Source organism: Pezoporus occidentalis, unplaced genomic scaffold (assembly GCF_034315485.1).
Source record: "Pezoporus occidentalis ecotype Australia unplaced genomic scaffold, CSIRO_AGI_Poc_V1 ctg23, whole genome shotgun sequence".
In the NCBI taxonomy this organism is placed as follows: Eukaryota; Metazoa; Chordata; class Aves; order Psittaciformes; family Psittacidae; genus Pezoporus; species Pezoporus occidentalis.
This window is the reverse complement of record NW_026914180.1, coordinates 5,901,168-5,917,885: the sequence shown is the minus strand read 5'-3', so window position 1 is coordinate 5,917,885 and position 16,718 is coordinate 5,901,168.

Genomic DNA, 16,718 nt, shown 5'->3' with positions numbered 1-16,718 from the left:
GACTTTAAGGGAGTAACAATGACAGAAGTGGTGACCGGATCCAGCTGTCTTATGGTGTCCGTCCCTCCAAGCACAGGATTCAGAGCATTGCCAAGAACTTTGCTAGGGAAATGTATTAGAGAAAAAGAAAAGTAGAAAAAAGGGAGAGAAAGAGGAGACCAGAGAAAACAAAAAGGGAAGGTGAAGATGGGAAGAGAGAGGAACTCCAAATCAACATAAAAAAATGGAAGGTGTTGAAAATAAAAGGGTTTTTAACAGTTAAAAGGTTTTAAAAGGTCATTATGCATTTAGCAGCGAAAGAGCAATATGAATTTCTAAGCAGCAACATCTGGAAGATCAAAAGAAATCATACTTCAATCAACATGAAAATCTCTGCTTATTACACACAATCATATTTAGTTATTAATAGACACCAGCTAGACACTGACATTTTACACATTTCATCCTATGATGCGCCAGGGACACTTCTGGCATTTAGTTTATCATTTTCATCAGTGTCATGGAAAGAGTGACCGATATGACCCCAAAAAACCTCATACTGTCAGTCATTGTAAGTGAATTTATCAACACATACGAAATCGGAACCCACATGAGAGTTTTAACTGTTTGCATACTAAATTACTTCATTCTTCACGCTTCAAAAAAAAAAAATCAGTTTTGCATGATAAATAATGATAAGGGCCAGCAGACAATTATATAGGTGGAAACAGTATGCAAAATACTTAGAATTCAAATTTGCTGTCTGAATATATCCAGAAGTTGCTTAAGTAATCAGCTCGCCGGCTGTATTACCCATTGTTAGAGCTTAATACAAAAGCTCTTCAGCTTATATTAAAAGCAGCCCAACTTAAACTGCAGTTGGCACATGTCCTATTAGTATTTTCCTTTTGTTAGACATCTTCCAACTGATTCAGATATGCAATTAGGTCCATATTAAAATTAAATGGTCTGCTGTTTTAATTCAGTTCTTTGGTAGGAAAGAGTCAGTCCAAAAATAATGTTGAGTCCATGAGCACAGAAGGAGAGTGTTGTAAGCCAGCAGCCCCAGCCTGACCCTCTATGTTGCAATGTCAGAGGAAAGGCTCTTAGCTGAAAACGGGTTGCTAAACTGGCATATTCAATTTCATGACTGATTTTTGTGTGTAATAATTGCATTAAAAATATAATGAGAGTGGGTTTATTTCTAGTTTTACCAATCACTATGGCAAACATGCTGAGATGCTTCAGACAGAAATGTGATTTTACTTCTAATGACAATTATTTTTGGACTGAATTGTAATTTAGTTCATTAATTAGATCTGTCACTGCATTTTCTAACTCAGTTATTACATCCTTTGATGATTTTACCAGAATTATACTTCTATTTCTTGCCACTTTGCATTCTACTCTTTAATAATTCTTCAGACAAATATTCTAGGCAGTTGATTACATTTTGTGGCAGCAGTAATGCAAACCCTCTCCTGTGTTACATTGATTCAGAAATCATGCTGATCACTGAACCAACAAGCTAAGCCAATACTGCTGTGAATGAGTGAACTGTTTGAAGGAATTCAGCCAGGGACAGACTGTGGACATGCTTTTTTAGTTATTTAATGGATATAAACAGTTACAAGCAATCATAAATGAAAACAAGCTTTTTAAAAAAAACCATCTTGAATGTTCTAAAATCCATTTAGTTATCAGCAAAATGAGATCTTCTCTCCTAATGATTTCAGCAAGTTGCCATGGGATTATTACATATTAATGAGCTGGCAGATTTTTCAAGATCTTGCCATTTTGACAACTTTAAAAATTAGACTGGTTTTATGTGAGTTCTGGATTTTGCTGACTGAGAGCTGTGGGTGTAGTTAGAAATTCACTTTTGGAATAAAGACAATAGGATCAAAATAGTCACGTCCAAAAAATCTCCAGCACTTCCAAGCTACCGATTCCTCCAAGCCTTGCTGTGTATCCAGACATCTGCCAGTCAGGTGCTGTGTGACGTGGATTACAGCACAAAATCCTGATTCTCAAAATACCCACCACTAAACATAGCTGTTATGGCAGTAAGCAAGCTCACTGGGCTATGCTAGGTTGTAATTTCACTGTCTGCCCTGAACAGGCAATAGCTTGTAGCTGCCCTGCAGCAAGGCAGAGCAGGCAATGATCAGTTTCCCTCCTCCCTCTGCTTACTCAAAGGAGAAACATTTGCTGAGCTGCTTTTCCTGGAATCAAAGTGCCTCTTTTCTCTCTCTCTTGTTAGAGAGGGGTCACAAATTACCTGAGTCTGCCTGCCATCTTCTGATCCAGGTTGGACCCATCCCTAAGAAAATGTATTTGATTGATAGAAGGTTTTTATTAAACATATTCAGTGAGAATTTTAATGCCAGTTTAAGAACATATTCATGTTTATTGTGGTGTTGATTTTTTTTCAGAGTAACTGTGCAGTGACTTAGGAAGGTATCCTTTGATCCAGCATTCTGCCATTTGGCTTTGTAGTTGCTATGTATTTCCTAGTAGTGCACTACAAGACTTCCAGGACACAGGGACCAGCTAATCACTTCTCAATAGTCTTTCTCCTGCATTTCATTTAATTCATCCAAGTGGGATTAATTTTCAATCCACTAACCCACAGCACAGGGTAAAAATATTTGTAGTTATAATAGTTAATTTGTACTTATTTCTTAACCTCTGTGGATTACTTTTCTGCAAGTGGATGTTTTCTTGAAATGCTGGGCTGCAAAACAGAAATGAATAATTGCTTTAATAGGCTTTATAAGACCTGGAAAACAGAATGATGCTGATGTACCAGTCTAGTCCTCAAAAAGGCCTTGCTGAAATAGGAAGGAAACCCCATGAGGAAGCTGTGTATTTTTCCATAATCCAGGCACTGAAATTGAGCATTAATTCTCTTTGTTTAAATCCTCACCCATATGTTTTTCAATCAAAAAAATTCACTTCCAAATAACTAGACTTTATAACGCTATATTTGAATCTGAATTGTTAAAAAATCCAAGAATCTGACTAAAAATAGCCAAGAATTCCTTCTAATGGTGCTTTCCAGACTGAAGCATGCAGCCTAAGCAGGAAGTGCTGGTGGGGATGAGCTCATGGTCTTGAAAGTGGAGTTGCAAGAGATGATGTCTGGGAATTTCTGCCTTATCATCTCCGCAGATTTTTGTAATGTTGTCATAGTTTAATTTTGGCAATTTACTTTGTCTACTACGAATCTAGTTAAAAAAACTAAGAGAGAGCTTACTCTCTGTCTTTTTAAATCAAGGTTTTTCTACCCTGGTAAACACACCATGTGAAATACTGGTATTTTAATGTCTACTGTGCTCTGTGGAGAGGGGAGAGAGGGTGAAAGGACAAGAGCGGTTAAAGGAGCAAGACAGAGGAAGTTAAAGCACATGGACATGTGGAAAAGGTGGGGCATTTGGCCAATTATTGCAAAATCAAACACTGAAAAAAAACCAAGCTCTTACAAGGATAAAGCTGTAGGAGCACCATCTGAGCATGGCAGGACTGGTGTGGTTTGAAGGGAAACAGCAGAAAAAAGGAGCTATTTATACCTACTTAAAACTTCGTAAAATCAGGTGCATCTACTTTAGGTAGAGGGAGCAGTAAGAGAGCACCTTTGTATTGCAGTAATGCCACCTCTGTTCCTTGGATGTAATAGAGTGATGTCCCTAGTCCCCACAAGAATTTGCCAACCACATGCTCTGACCACATGCTCTGACCCAGACACTGGTAGGTCACAGAAGAACACTAATTCAGGGAGGACTGGACATTCTCCTGGGAGAGAAAAAATATCCCTGAAAAATCCTGGGGCATAGCATCCCCAGTGGGTCAGTAACTGAGTGGAAGGGTGGAAGAGGGGGAAAGGAGCAAGAGGTGTGTCAGGCAAGCAGAAAAGCAAAGGAGGGAACATACTTGCCTCTTGGCATGAAAACTGCCCTGTGACATCTGGTCAGGATGCTTGTAGAGCAGTAGGGTTCATACAGGTAAAAACAACAATCCAGACAGATGGAGGCCTGAAGCAAGGCAAGGTGGGCTAGCTGTGGGAGGACTGTCAGAAGGGATGTAGTCATTCCGAAATAGAGATGCTTCCACACAAAACTTGTACCAGTGCAACTCATTCCAAAACAGAGTCATACTGCTTCCAAAGTGGTTTAATTAAAGCAGAATCAAAATGTCAGCTTAAAAAAAAAAGAAAAAGAAAAGAACTTTTGTATAAGGACACAAAGGAAGCTGATGCTAAAAAACAAAAGTTGTTGGGGAGGAAAAAAAGAAATCCCAACACTTCCATGTTGCCAAAGACCTTTCTCACTGGAGAAAATTTCAGTTGAATAGTTGCCACTGCTAGCAGCTGGAGTTGCAAACTGAGCAGGAGAGCAGCAGGGTTCTCATTCTCTTGCCTTGCTGACTGAGGACTCTGACAATTCAGCTCCTTATTTTCAAAGGTGCAGCTCAAAGCAGCAGGCCCAGCCCTTGCTGGGCCCACATTAGTCCATTTACAGCATTTGTACCAGCCAGTGAACGGGATTCTGGCAGGGACCGAGATAAAAACCATTTTGGAAAGGAGGTTTGGTGAACAGCAGCACTGAAAAACACTTCTGTTTTGGCTGCATGGAGGGAATTCAACGATAAATCCAGCACAAGCCTACACAAGGCTGTGGTTATGGGGGCACAGTGCAAGGGGTGGAAGGAAAGAATTTTACCCCAGGAGAAGTCATAGGTGTCCTTCTTCCACTGAACATCAGCAGCACATTTAGGGACACCCTTGTGCTCTTTGGAAGGGGGATTGAGGAAACCAAACTTGTGATTGCTGCTTCTGCCTCAGACCAGCTTGAGCACCTGAGCAGTTCCTTGGCTGCAAAGAATCACCTGCTTTTATTTGCCTTCATGTGAGTAAAGACAACAGTCCTGGTAGCAGTTCAGGAGCTGGTTTTTGAAATGGCATCTCAATGACAGACTGGGCCAAGTCAGCTCATGACAATAAGAAACTCGGGAAGCCTGCAACGAAGGCGCTTATTTTTGTTACAGGCTGTTACAGATTTTCTAGTTTGAAAACAACAGAAAATAAAGCCTAGCAAAATTTCTTCTGAGAAATTTCACTGTGGAGCAAGTTTTCATGCCTAAGTTTTAAATGCAATGAATTAACAATGCTACAATGGAAATGATAGAAAAATCCATACTGAAATAGTGCTATTGGGAATGTCTAATTCTGGTAGCTGTTCTTCCCTTTGTCTTATTATAGTTCCATTCTTTCCAAGCTAGCAATAAATACATTAAGTTAAACAGAATAAAAGTGCCCACCTAATTGTGCAGACGCATAGTTAATTAATCACTTAATTTAACCTACTTAGGTTTAATAGGAAAGAAATGCAATCTGACAGTCAAGGCAGCAAAATTTTTCCATTCACTCTAGTGTTTGAAAACATCTACCTTTTTTAAACAGCGCCTGCATTCAATGGATTAATGCTAATGGTTTTGCTTAATTTGGTTTTAGAAAGGTTGTGTAACATTTAATAGGTAAAGCATGCTGCCTGGGTAACAATAACGGTGCCATTATGTGTCTGGTAACTATTAACAAATTTTATTAAAAACAAATATATATGTGTTTGTGGATAGATAGAGAGCTGAGAAAATTTGCTTTGGCCTCAAACTTGATCAAAAAATTGACTCCAGAGTACACAATGCTACGAAACATTGAATTGTGCAGTTCGTTATATTTTAAATCTAAGGTTCCCATGTTAATGGCTCTCCGGTATGCATTAACATAATGCAGCATTAAACAAGCTATGCTACACTGCCTCCACAATGCGTTTCTGTCCGTCAGTGGGGAGCTGGGCACCGGGGACCTCATCTGTAGCTCTGTGCAGCCAAAGGCTGATCTGCTTGTTTTCCCTTGCTTTCCAGTCACCTACAGAACAAGGTGACACCTGTGCCCCAATGAAAAGCACCAGGTTGTGCTGGGCTTGCTGCATCTCTTGCTGGACACACTGAATTTACCAATCCTGAAATTGCCAGGAATGGCAGCAGGCACATCTTCTCCAGGAGCTGTGTCTTTCTCACCACAAATGGTAACTACTGACCTCAACACCTAATACACCTTTGGCAGCAGTGGCAGATCTGCTCTGGACCATGGCTGTTACCCAACACATTAAAACCCTGCTTGTTTTGCCTGCACTTAGAAGTGGTCCTGTTTGAGGGAACTAAAAAAAAGCTGGGATCCACATACCTAGCACAAACAGCACACAAGCCTAAAGCTGCAGCTGCACGTGTCACATCGTGGTGGTTTCCAAAACAGAAGAAAATGAGAGATACTGGGGACTATTAAAAGGGTTAGTAACAAAATCCCACACTATATATTCATGGAAGGCTTTTGGGAAGGACTTAAGGAATATTCCCAAGCAAAGCTCAATGCAATTACTGATATGCTCAACACAAGTATGTGCTTATATCTTGGACTGGGTCCAAAGCTGTAAGGAAATAATATCCGTAATAATGCTGACTGCATGCTTCTCCATAAGCTATATCGAGCTACTGTTCTTGAGGACAAAACTGCCATGGCACAATGTTCTTGTTGTTTACAGATATACACTCACACATTCATATATACAGATATAAACATACACACATACATATATATATGATATATATGTATGTGTGTGTATAAGTGTATGGCATCTACCAACTAAAGATCATAAGATGCTTTCAATGTGACATTCGTGACTTAGACTGTCTACCCCTGAGCTCTCTCTACAGATAATGGATTTTTATCTCCCTAGTAGCTTTGGAAAAATGTCATTGAAATATCTGTGTTTCATTCCAAACTGGTTTGTTAGTAATCAGCAAACAGAGGAAAAATATTTTCTAAATGACTGTACTGGGTAAAAAAAAATGCTTCATGATCGCAATAATTCATTTTCATTTTTATGTTAAGAATTTAAAACTTATTTGAGAAAAATTTTCTTGTCATTTCTAGCTGAATTGTACTTTTCAAAAAATATAGAATATAGCACCCTGACAGTATTAAAAAGGAACATACTTCCTATGAATTAGAAAAATATAAATACATCTCACTGAGATAAAATTTGGTTTGAAGTAAATACTTATTATCATGGAATCTTCTTTTTTTCACCAGAAATTTTACATAAAATAGTTCATCCAGTTCTGTCTTTTGGGCTCAGCACCTGGTTCCTGTTGCAATTTTGAAGCTGTAGACAGATTAGAAGTTTAAGGTATGTCCCTAATCCCCCCAGTCCTTTTTTGTCCAATTATATATTTGGTGGTTTTGGGGTACACTAGGAGACAGTAGGGGAGGGAATACATATGTAACAAATGGTACTTGGGCTATATTAATGCTGGGAAATAAAATATTTATTTTGGCAGTGAATGTATTAGTGGTAGGGAAAAAAGTGAAAGGGAAGTCCTTACTTGTCCACAGCATAGCAAACTATTTTGCTGAATGTGTTTCTGACATGCATCATGGCCAACAAGTCCCCGCAGGTTTTCGCCATCCATCCTTGCCATCATTCAGAAGACAGCTAAGCAAGCCCAGCAGCTGAGCACGTGCTGCCTCTGTCCAGGCTGTGGCAAAGAAGCTGTGGCTTGCATGCTGCCACACAAGTGCAGGGTGGGAAGTGATAACCAGATGTAGCACAGCATTCCCTGGGATGCTGTTCCTGCATCTGGCTCTTCTGCCTTCACTGAGCAGCAAGGTAAAAGGGAAGGGTAGAAAAGGAAGAAGCTCAAAACCAAGATCCACTGCTGTAACTACTATGAACTACAAAAAGATCTTTGTCTCCTGCCTCACACATACAGATGTCACTTTTATTGGGCACATCCTCTCCTAGGGCAAAAATCCAAGTTAGACCTGGCACTGCTGAGTTCTCCAGCTGCCTGTATCCAGCAGAATCTAATAGTTCCATGTCCAGAGAACTGAGAAAGAAGCTGACCTTCAGGAGCTAGAGAGAGGTGGAGGAAATCAAAGAAAGCCTAAAAATGGCTATTGCCTAAATGCATAACAATAGAATTTCATGAATAACCAGCTGAAAAGATAAGCACAAGCATGTGGAAGAAACCTTGAGCTGTGAATAACAAGAAGAGAAAGGTAAGGCTATGCTATGATTTGTTTAATCAAAAATATAATGAGTGATGGTGAAGGAAAAGGTCTTGCCAGTAATGCAGTACAGCTGGATCCTTAGTGAGGCATAAGCTTCACTCTCAGAAAGCCTTTCTTGAAAAATAAATTAATATTGGCTTGAATACAGGCATTGTCACATAGAGTGACAACTGGCTGAGTGGCTGTAAACAAAAGGTAATGATAAATGACACCGCATCACGTCGGTGTGTCTGTGTGGAAGTGACGGCCAACGAGATACCATCAAGAAAAGGCTGGAGCTGTCAGAGAGCTAGCCCAGTTTTATTTAACATCTTTGCTAATGATCTGGAAAAGGAAGGAGAAATGCACAGTATTTACTTCATTTGATTTTCAAGAAAAGAGGCAAGACTCTCACCTGCTCCTGGGAGACCCCTAATATCAAAGAACTGTTATCCTACTGTCTGCAGAGAGATGGATTGCTCCGAGGCTGCGCAGGCGATTGTTTGAGAAAGCGCCCGATGGTGGAGGTGGTGGCAGCAATACAAAAGAATATGTAGTAATTATCTGCCTGGTGAGGGGGCTGTACAGGAGCAATCCAGCTCTTGACGTAAGCAAAATGCAGTAAAGCAGATAAATAAACCTCTGTGCGTTGGGGATGGGGGGAGCAGTTTCAGTAAGTCTGCAGGGATTTTTGCTCCAAATTATTTTAAGTATCTGTGATATTTCTGTGGGGGATTTCTTATCTCTTCCTTCCGTTGTCAGCAGGTTCATTCACCTCACAGAAATATGAGTAAAGAGAAAGAAGTGAGATGGCATTCGTTACCTGGATCTTGAGGTTTTTCATGACAAGTGGGGAAAAGATTAGCAAAAGGAATGTTCGAGTTTGCAGACCAAAAGAGGAGTGGAGGCAGGGAGAGAATGGTGTGGGTCAGGCAGAGATCCCACAAAATACACTAAAGCCAAGGGAAAAAGAACTGTTTTCTTTCAGACTTTTACATGAAGGCAGGCCTGTCCCTCGAGTCTTGCACACCTTGCTGCCAAAACCAGAGCAACACTGTTTAAATGAGAAACAGAAAACCTTAAGACAGGGAAAACACTTAAGGGAAGACAAAAAGAAGTTACGAATAACCCTTCATGCGGGGGGAAGGGATAATCCCTCTACACCACAACAAACCCAGGGGATGGAGACTGCTCCCATGTCACCCATCCCTGGGAGCGGATTGCTTCCACTCCTGTGGCTAGAGGAAAGGGGGGGTGGGGAAAACAAGCAAGCTCTGTTGGATTTCTCCTATACTGTGTCTGATTTCTCTCATTCATACAGAAGACAGCTCTTAGCAGATTGATCAAAAAGTAGATCACCTAACCACTCCCCTTATTTCCTGATCATTTCTGCTGTATTGCATAGGTGGTGCTATTGTCAGATGCTGAAAGGCATCAGAATTTGAGGAAGAGAAAGAGCAAGGCAAGGAAAATGAAAGCAAATCATTTGTATTTTCTTCAGGAATTCAGCGACCCCAGAAAATAATGTATATCTTTGCTTCTGTCAAGGTTTTGGCAAACTAAGTGTACTGTTGCCTTTTTGCCATTTTCTCTTATTTTCCTAAAGGTATTTTTTTGAAGTGTTTTTTACTTTGCTGCTGCACTACAAGCCAGGGAATAATATCCCTGTACACGGGTGACTCCTGCCACTTCACTATAACATGCAGGGGAAAGTATATCATTGCTGAAGATCAGTATGCTTGCAACACTTTGAACATTAAAGCTGAGAGGTGGGAGGATGTTCCCAACAGCCTGTGTCACACCTTTAGGCTGACCAAGTGAAGCAACGGTTGAGGTGAACTGACATGGTTGCATGGAAGTCAGTCTTGTTGTTCCCACACTTGCTCTTAAAGCTGGAAAAGATGGACTTTCAAGTAACGTCACTCTATAAGTTTGGACAAGACAGACAAATGTATAGGTATATACACGAATGTATAGGTACATACACTAAAAATGTGTCTAATGACTGCTTCAGACAAAGAAAATCAAACATCAGTATGCAACAGCCTCTTAAACAAATCTTTCAACATTGCCATTATAGAATAAAATTGGCTTTTGGCTCTTTAAAAGGATATTTCCCTCAGCTCTGAGTGGTATAAATACAATATGATTTCACGACTTTAGATGGGTGGCACTGTCCAGAGCAGTCTGTTCTGTATCACCGAGATGCCAAAATCTGGCTAGCAGAAGCGGAAACACAGCAGGTAACAACCCAGCAGAGGCAGGCTGATGAAACTGGTTTATTCTGCTCTGCACTGTGATCCATGTTGCAACAGAAAAATATATCAGATTGCTGTTCTCTCCTTGTGAGCCAAAAAAAAGGGAGAGTTGTTGTGCCTCCCTAAGACACAGTTATGACCCCAGGTCAAGAATTACTGACACAATGGTCTAATAAAACTCTTCCCTTTGACTATGGCAATCAGATCATGCTGGGATACCTCCACCTCTTTTATCATAAGAGAATCAACAGTGAAAATTCAATCCTATTCCTGTTCAAAGGCAAAGATGTCACTGGCATCAATAGGAGCAGTACTGGTATGAAAGAGTTCAAATGTCAAGTGTGTATATTTGCAGAAACTGATTCCGCTGAAGACTATGCAGATATAAATTTGCTTCTCTCTTCCCTGTTGCTCTCCTTTTATATTATCTAAGGCAAAGTGCCCACAGAGGACACAGATGCACTCTATTAGATGTAGAGTGAGTATTGTCAAAAATATCCTCTCTAATACCAACTACATATTTACTCCTTTGTAACCTCATCAGCTGTGACACTATGCAATTACAGATTGTTCAAGAGTCCTATGTGCCCACTCAGTGCCAGGATGAAAAACAACTAAAGAAAACATAAAAAGGAAAACAGACAACTGAGCATGAGCCCTCCACCGTGCTCCCAAGAGTTTCAGTAACCGAATATATACTCTGCATCTCTGGGGACATAATACCCATCTACAGCATTCTCCTCCTCAGTGAGATGCTTTTACTACATTAAAGCTGCTCACAGAAGAAAACAGCAACGTGTGGGAAAGTAAAGATTACACAGCTTCGGCATGGATGAGTCACTTTTAATTTCTTATTTCTGATGCACAAGCTTTCAAAAAAAGTTTTGTTTTTGTTTTTTTTTTTCTGTGTAATGATCTCTTCTCTCTTTGTGTTGGTGCACCCAGTACTATGCCAGAACTCCACCTAAAAGCACCAAGAAGTGCTGTCCCCATTGCACAAACCTCCATCCTTGTCCTGTAATCAGCCCTACATGAGCAGAGCATTGGTAGATGCAGGTCTGCTGAGTTTTGGGAGTACTGTATGGATGAGGCAATCTTCCCACGCAGATCAAGGATCTAGAATGGGGCTTAAGAGAGAAAGTAACAAGTGAAAGGATAAAACCCACTGTGAAGTACTGGGTAATTCTTTAAAATGTAATTTAGCAGGTGTTTAGTTATTACCCTGAAAATAAGGCATGAACATTTTCATGACTCATATTTGTGCTTCAGTTAAATTCTCTCTTCCATGCTATAACTATAATTTAAAACATTTGCTTCATCCTGAGAGGAAAAAAAAAGAGATGTTTGAAATAAATCACTGCCGCAGAAATTGCCCCCAAACAGGGTACACACAGAAACTACTCTACCAGCAAATGCTGAATTCTGATCATGGCTCCTCCTTGGGGAAGAACTGTACTCACCTTCTTATTTTGGATCCCTCATTCCTTCTACACTGAATGCTTTTATCTGATCAGCTATTTATAGCTTGTGTTACAGTCCCAAAAGCTTGTCCTAATCTAGTGATGTCCTAGACTGGCAGATCTGTCTTGATGTTTTCATAATGTGAAAGTTAAGTAATATATTAATAAATATATTAATAACTGGATGTGTAGGGTGACAAACTTGACAGAAGATTGCTAGAGAAATTTTTGCTGTTCCTGTATGTTTAATACGGAGTTGTTAAGTGGTTGGAGTTTCCTATGATTTTGCTGTGTCTCCACTCCCAAGCCAAGGTTTGGTCGGCCTTATATTTTTACTGAAGGTAACAGAACTGAGGACACAGAGCACTGTACAAGATGCTACAGCTTATCACAGCTTTTAGCCAGTGTTTCTTAACATCCATATGCCTCTTTGTAAAGTGCTTCCTACATCCTCAAATGATAGAGCAACAGCTTCACCAGAAGGAACTGACCTCACTGAAGGCTGGCTATTTTACGCCAGGTGTGGTTCAGGACAGGACACTGTTCTTCAGACATTTAGCATCAGTACTGTAGAAAAGAGCTGACAGCCTGTTTGAGGGCAGGCTGGGAATGTTTAGCAGAGATTTACTTTTCAAGAGGAAATGCCTCTTCCAAATACACAGTGATCAATCATCAAGCAATTCCTTTTGAACGTCTCTTCTTCTTTCTCAGATAATTTTTTCCTCTTTCCTCATCACTTGCCAGAAAACAGTGCTGGTTTCTGACTATGCAGCATACAGAAGAAATGAAACTCAAGGCGATGTAGGAAAAGCAAGAGCTGAGATGTGCTGTTTTGAAGCAGAACTTCAGGTAACTTACAGAATGACTCTACCAGTTTGTATAGGCATATATATATTACCTGGTGGAAAAGATAAATAAAAAGGTCTTTCAATCTTGTTGACAAAAGCTTGAACAAGATTGAACAGCTGAAACTTGAAGTTAGACAAATTCAACCTTGAAACAAGATGCAATTTTCTTGCAGACAGGATAATTAAACACTAAAAAATTATCAGTGAAGGTGAGGGTCTCACTGCTGGATGGAGGTTTCAAGGTGATACCACATACCTTCCTAAAAAATGTGGTTTAATATAACTTCAGGGTAGGAAGAATTCCCTCTCCCTCTCATGAACAATTGGACAGATGGAGATGACTGAGGGTTTGGAGATTTTTTTGTTTATTTGGGATTTTTTGTTTATTTGCCTGTTTTGGAGTTTGGGGTGGGTTTGGTTTGTCGGCTTTGGCTTGGCTTTTTGTTGTTTTTGGTGGTCTTTTTTTGGGGGAGGGGTGTTTTTTTTATTTCAAAAATTACAGACTATAACTGACAAAAAGGATCCAAGCAAAATAGATCTGAACAGATAGAGGTAAATGTTCCTAGGTACTACGTTTGTATTTCTGGCTCACGTGCACGGAATAATATTGATTGGCAGATTTTAGATTGGAAAGATTTTCTAAGGTCGAATTGCAAAAAAATTAGTTAAAAGATGGGTGAAGGTATCACTTTCACTAATTATGATCAATTAGGCATGTCCCATTTAATAAACTCTCCATCATTGCTGGGGCCTCATACATACTTGGCACTATAGCTTGTTCTTTCTGTTCTATGCCTGTGGCATGCAACTGTTACCCCTGAAGATATAAATTAACTACAGTCATCATGCCAAAAATATATGTGAATCATGTAAAACTGTATTATAGAGGAGATCAAACTAGGTGATCTTATGGTGCTTTCTTACCTTAGAGGAAATTACTTTTAGGAAATGAAGGCTCTATGCTGTTTCCATTGATCACAATATGAGTTTTGATACCAGTGCCAACAAAATTCCTATAAATTCAAAGCTAGCCTAGGCATATTCAAACACACCAGCTTTCCTGATAGTTGTGAGTTCAAAAGTCTCTTGAGAAGCTCAAATAACACACAACACTGCAGCCCACTGCATTACACGGGGTTTGCTGAAGGGGAAATAGAGATTTTTCTTGCAAATGACCTAAGTAATGTTAACTATTACACACTATTTATGCTGCTTTTATTTACATAACCAGCTACAAAATCACCGTTACTGCACTGTTACTGTACTTACTCCTTATGAAAGAGCCATAATTCTGATATCATGGTCCTTTCTCCAGAAAGATCCTACCCATCATGGCACCTTTTCTTCCCAGACTATATGTAACAGAAGATATTTGCAATCCAGTAGAATTCTGGCATATGGGATCAACATCCAAAGTCCCATTATTCCTCTTATTTTTTTATTTCCGTTTTGGATAAATGGCAACATTTTGACCAGTTCTATTTGACCACAGAATATGGACAAAACAGTGTGGTGTGTCAGTATGGTAATTACTGCAAATACACAGTAATTTCTGGATATGTATTAGACATCTCACTGCCGGCTGGCTTCAGCTTCACAAGTCAGCTGCCAGCTGACTTGAAAAGCTGGAGCAGCTACCAAGCTGCTTTTAAAGCAATTTCTGTGGCTACACTTGCAGCGATCCTACCAACAGCTGCTGCATGAGGAGTGGGAAGGGAAGGCCAATAACCAGTTGTTTTGGAGTAACTGTTCATGGCTCATTCAGAAAAAGGCCCTTTCCAGGCTCAGAAACAAGTTTTGTGTGGAAAAGGATTGTGTGGGAGACAGCAAACACCAGCATGTCTGAGGCATTTCATAGAATCACAAAATCATTTAGATTGGAAAGGACCTTTAAGATCATTGAGTTGAACCATCAACCTAGCATTGCCAGTAAAGCACTAAACCATGTCTCTAAGCACATCTACATGTCTTTTAGATATCTCCAGGGATGGTGACGCAACCATTTCCCTGGGCAGCCTGTTCCAATGCTTGACAGCCCTTTCAGTGAAGAAATTTTTCCTAATATCAAATCTAAACCTCCCATAGTGCAACTTGAGGCGATTTCCTCTCATCCTATTGCTTGTTACTTGAGAGAAAAGACTGCCACCCACCTCACTAAACCTCCTTTCAGGTAGTTGTAGAGAGCTATAAGGTCCCCCCTAAGCCTCCTTTTCTCCAGGCTAAACAGCCCCAGTTCCCTCAGCTGCTCCTCTTAAGACTTGTTCTCCAGACCCTTCAACAGCTTCACTGCCCTTCTTTGGACACACTCCAGCACCTCAGTGTCTCTCTCGTAGTGATGGGCCCAGAACTGAACACAGTATTCAAGGTGCAGCCTCATCAGTGCCAAGTGCAGGGGGATGATCACTGCCCTAGCCCTGCTGGCTACGCTGGTGCTGATACAGGCCAGGATGCTGTTGGTCTTCTTGGCGACCTGGACACAAGCTGGCTCATATTCAGCTGGCTGTCAACCAACACCCCCAGGTCCTTTTCCATCAACCAGCTTTCCAGCTACTCTTTCCCAAGCCTCTAGCATTGCATGGGGTCGTTGTGACCCAGGTGCAGGACCCAGCACTTTGCCTTGTTGAACCTCGTACAACTGGCCTCTGCCCATCAATCCAGCCTGTCCAGATCCATCTGCAGAGCCTTCCTATCCTTCAGCAGGTCAACACCCCCACCCAACTTGGTGTTCTCTGCAAAATTACTGATCACTCTAAGTTTTTCTACAAACTTATTTGCACTTGATCCTCTCATCCAGATCATCACAAAGGTATTTAACAGAATTGGCCCCAGACTTTGTATTGAAGAAGTTTTTTTCCTACTGTTGTCTCATTAAAATGTACAAGCCGTATCCCACAGCATGTTAACAGCATGCATGTTAGGAAGTATATTGGGCAGTTTTATATTAGGACTTTTTCTCTGGTACATATCATTCAAGGACTAAACATGAATTTAGGGGATGCCTGAAAATTCAAAGAGGTGGTAAAAACATCAGTAAGGAAAGAATCAAACCATGTTGTTAACCTGCAAAATCATTCCAAAATTTCTTGTATTTCACAACTGACGTGGTGCACATCTGCAGGACCGTATTATGGCTCTGAAGTTACAGGGCCAAATTGTTTTGCTGTTCATTCCAGAGTGAATGTCAACATTCGTCTTGTTTTGCAGCACCTTGCTGGGGACACTTTGTCAAACTTTATCAGTACATACTGTGTTAGTTCTCCCAAACCAGATCCTCTGTTTCCTAGTCACCTAGAATAGTACCCCATCCTCCATGAAAGGGCTACTTATAGAAAGATTCATCAAGCTATTAACCTCCCCACACTCTGGTCCTGTTTCTTCAGAAGTTTCATTTGCCAATTTTGTGTTGTAGCAAGAGGTACAACTCCTCTAGCTGGTGATAAACAAGTTACACTCACGACCCACCACCTAAATGCTCCAGAATAGCACACCAAAATGCTCAAAGGCAAAGGTGTGCAAGATGGAAATGGGCTTGACACAGGTACTGTTAAATAACAGGGCAGAAAAACAAGGGGTGAAGAAAGATCCTTGCTGTCATGGAAAGTTTAAAAAAGAGCAAGTGCCCACTATTTCCTGAACTTTCAAGGCCTGGCACTGAGCCCACATGTCTCCTAGGAGAAGGATTTTCACTGAAATCCTGGCCTTTAGGAAACCTGATGGGGAACATTAGAAAGACCAAAGAGGGTATGTTTTGAAAAACACCCAGCAATGCCACAGAGGTGAGCCCAAATGGGACGGATTTGTGTCTGGGAAGCTAGAAGAAGGCCCAAGGATAGATTAAAAAGGACTCACCATATCCTTGTTCATACTAATAACAAAAGCTGCCTGTCTTAGGGTTTGCCAACAAAGTGTTCCCAGTGCCCTTGACCTGAAACTCACTTTACTTTTGATATTTCCTAAGCAGCTGGCATTAAACAGTGGGTTTCTTTATCTGGGCTGTGATACTCTACTTTATCCTTTGTTGATTCTCATCAGCTTCATCACACTGTACAATGTTTGTGGATTA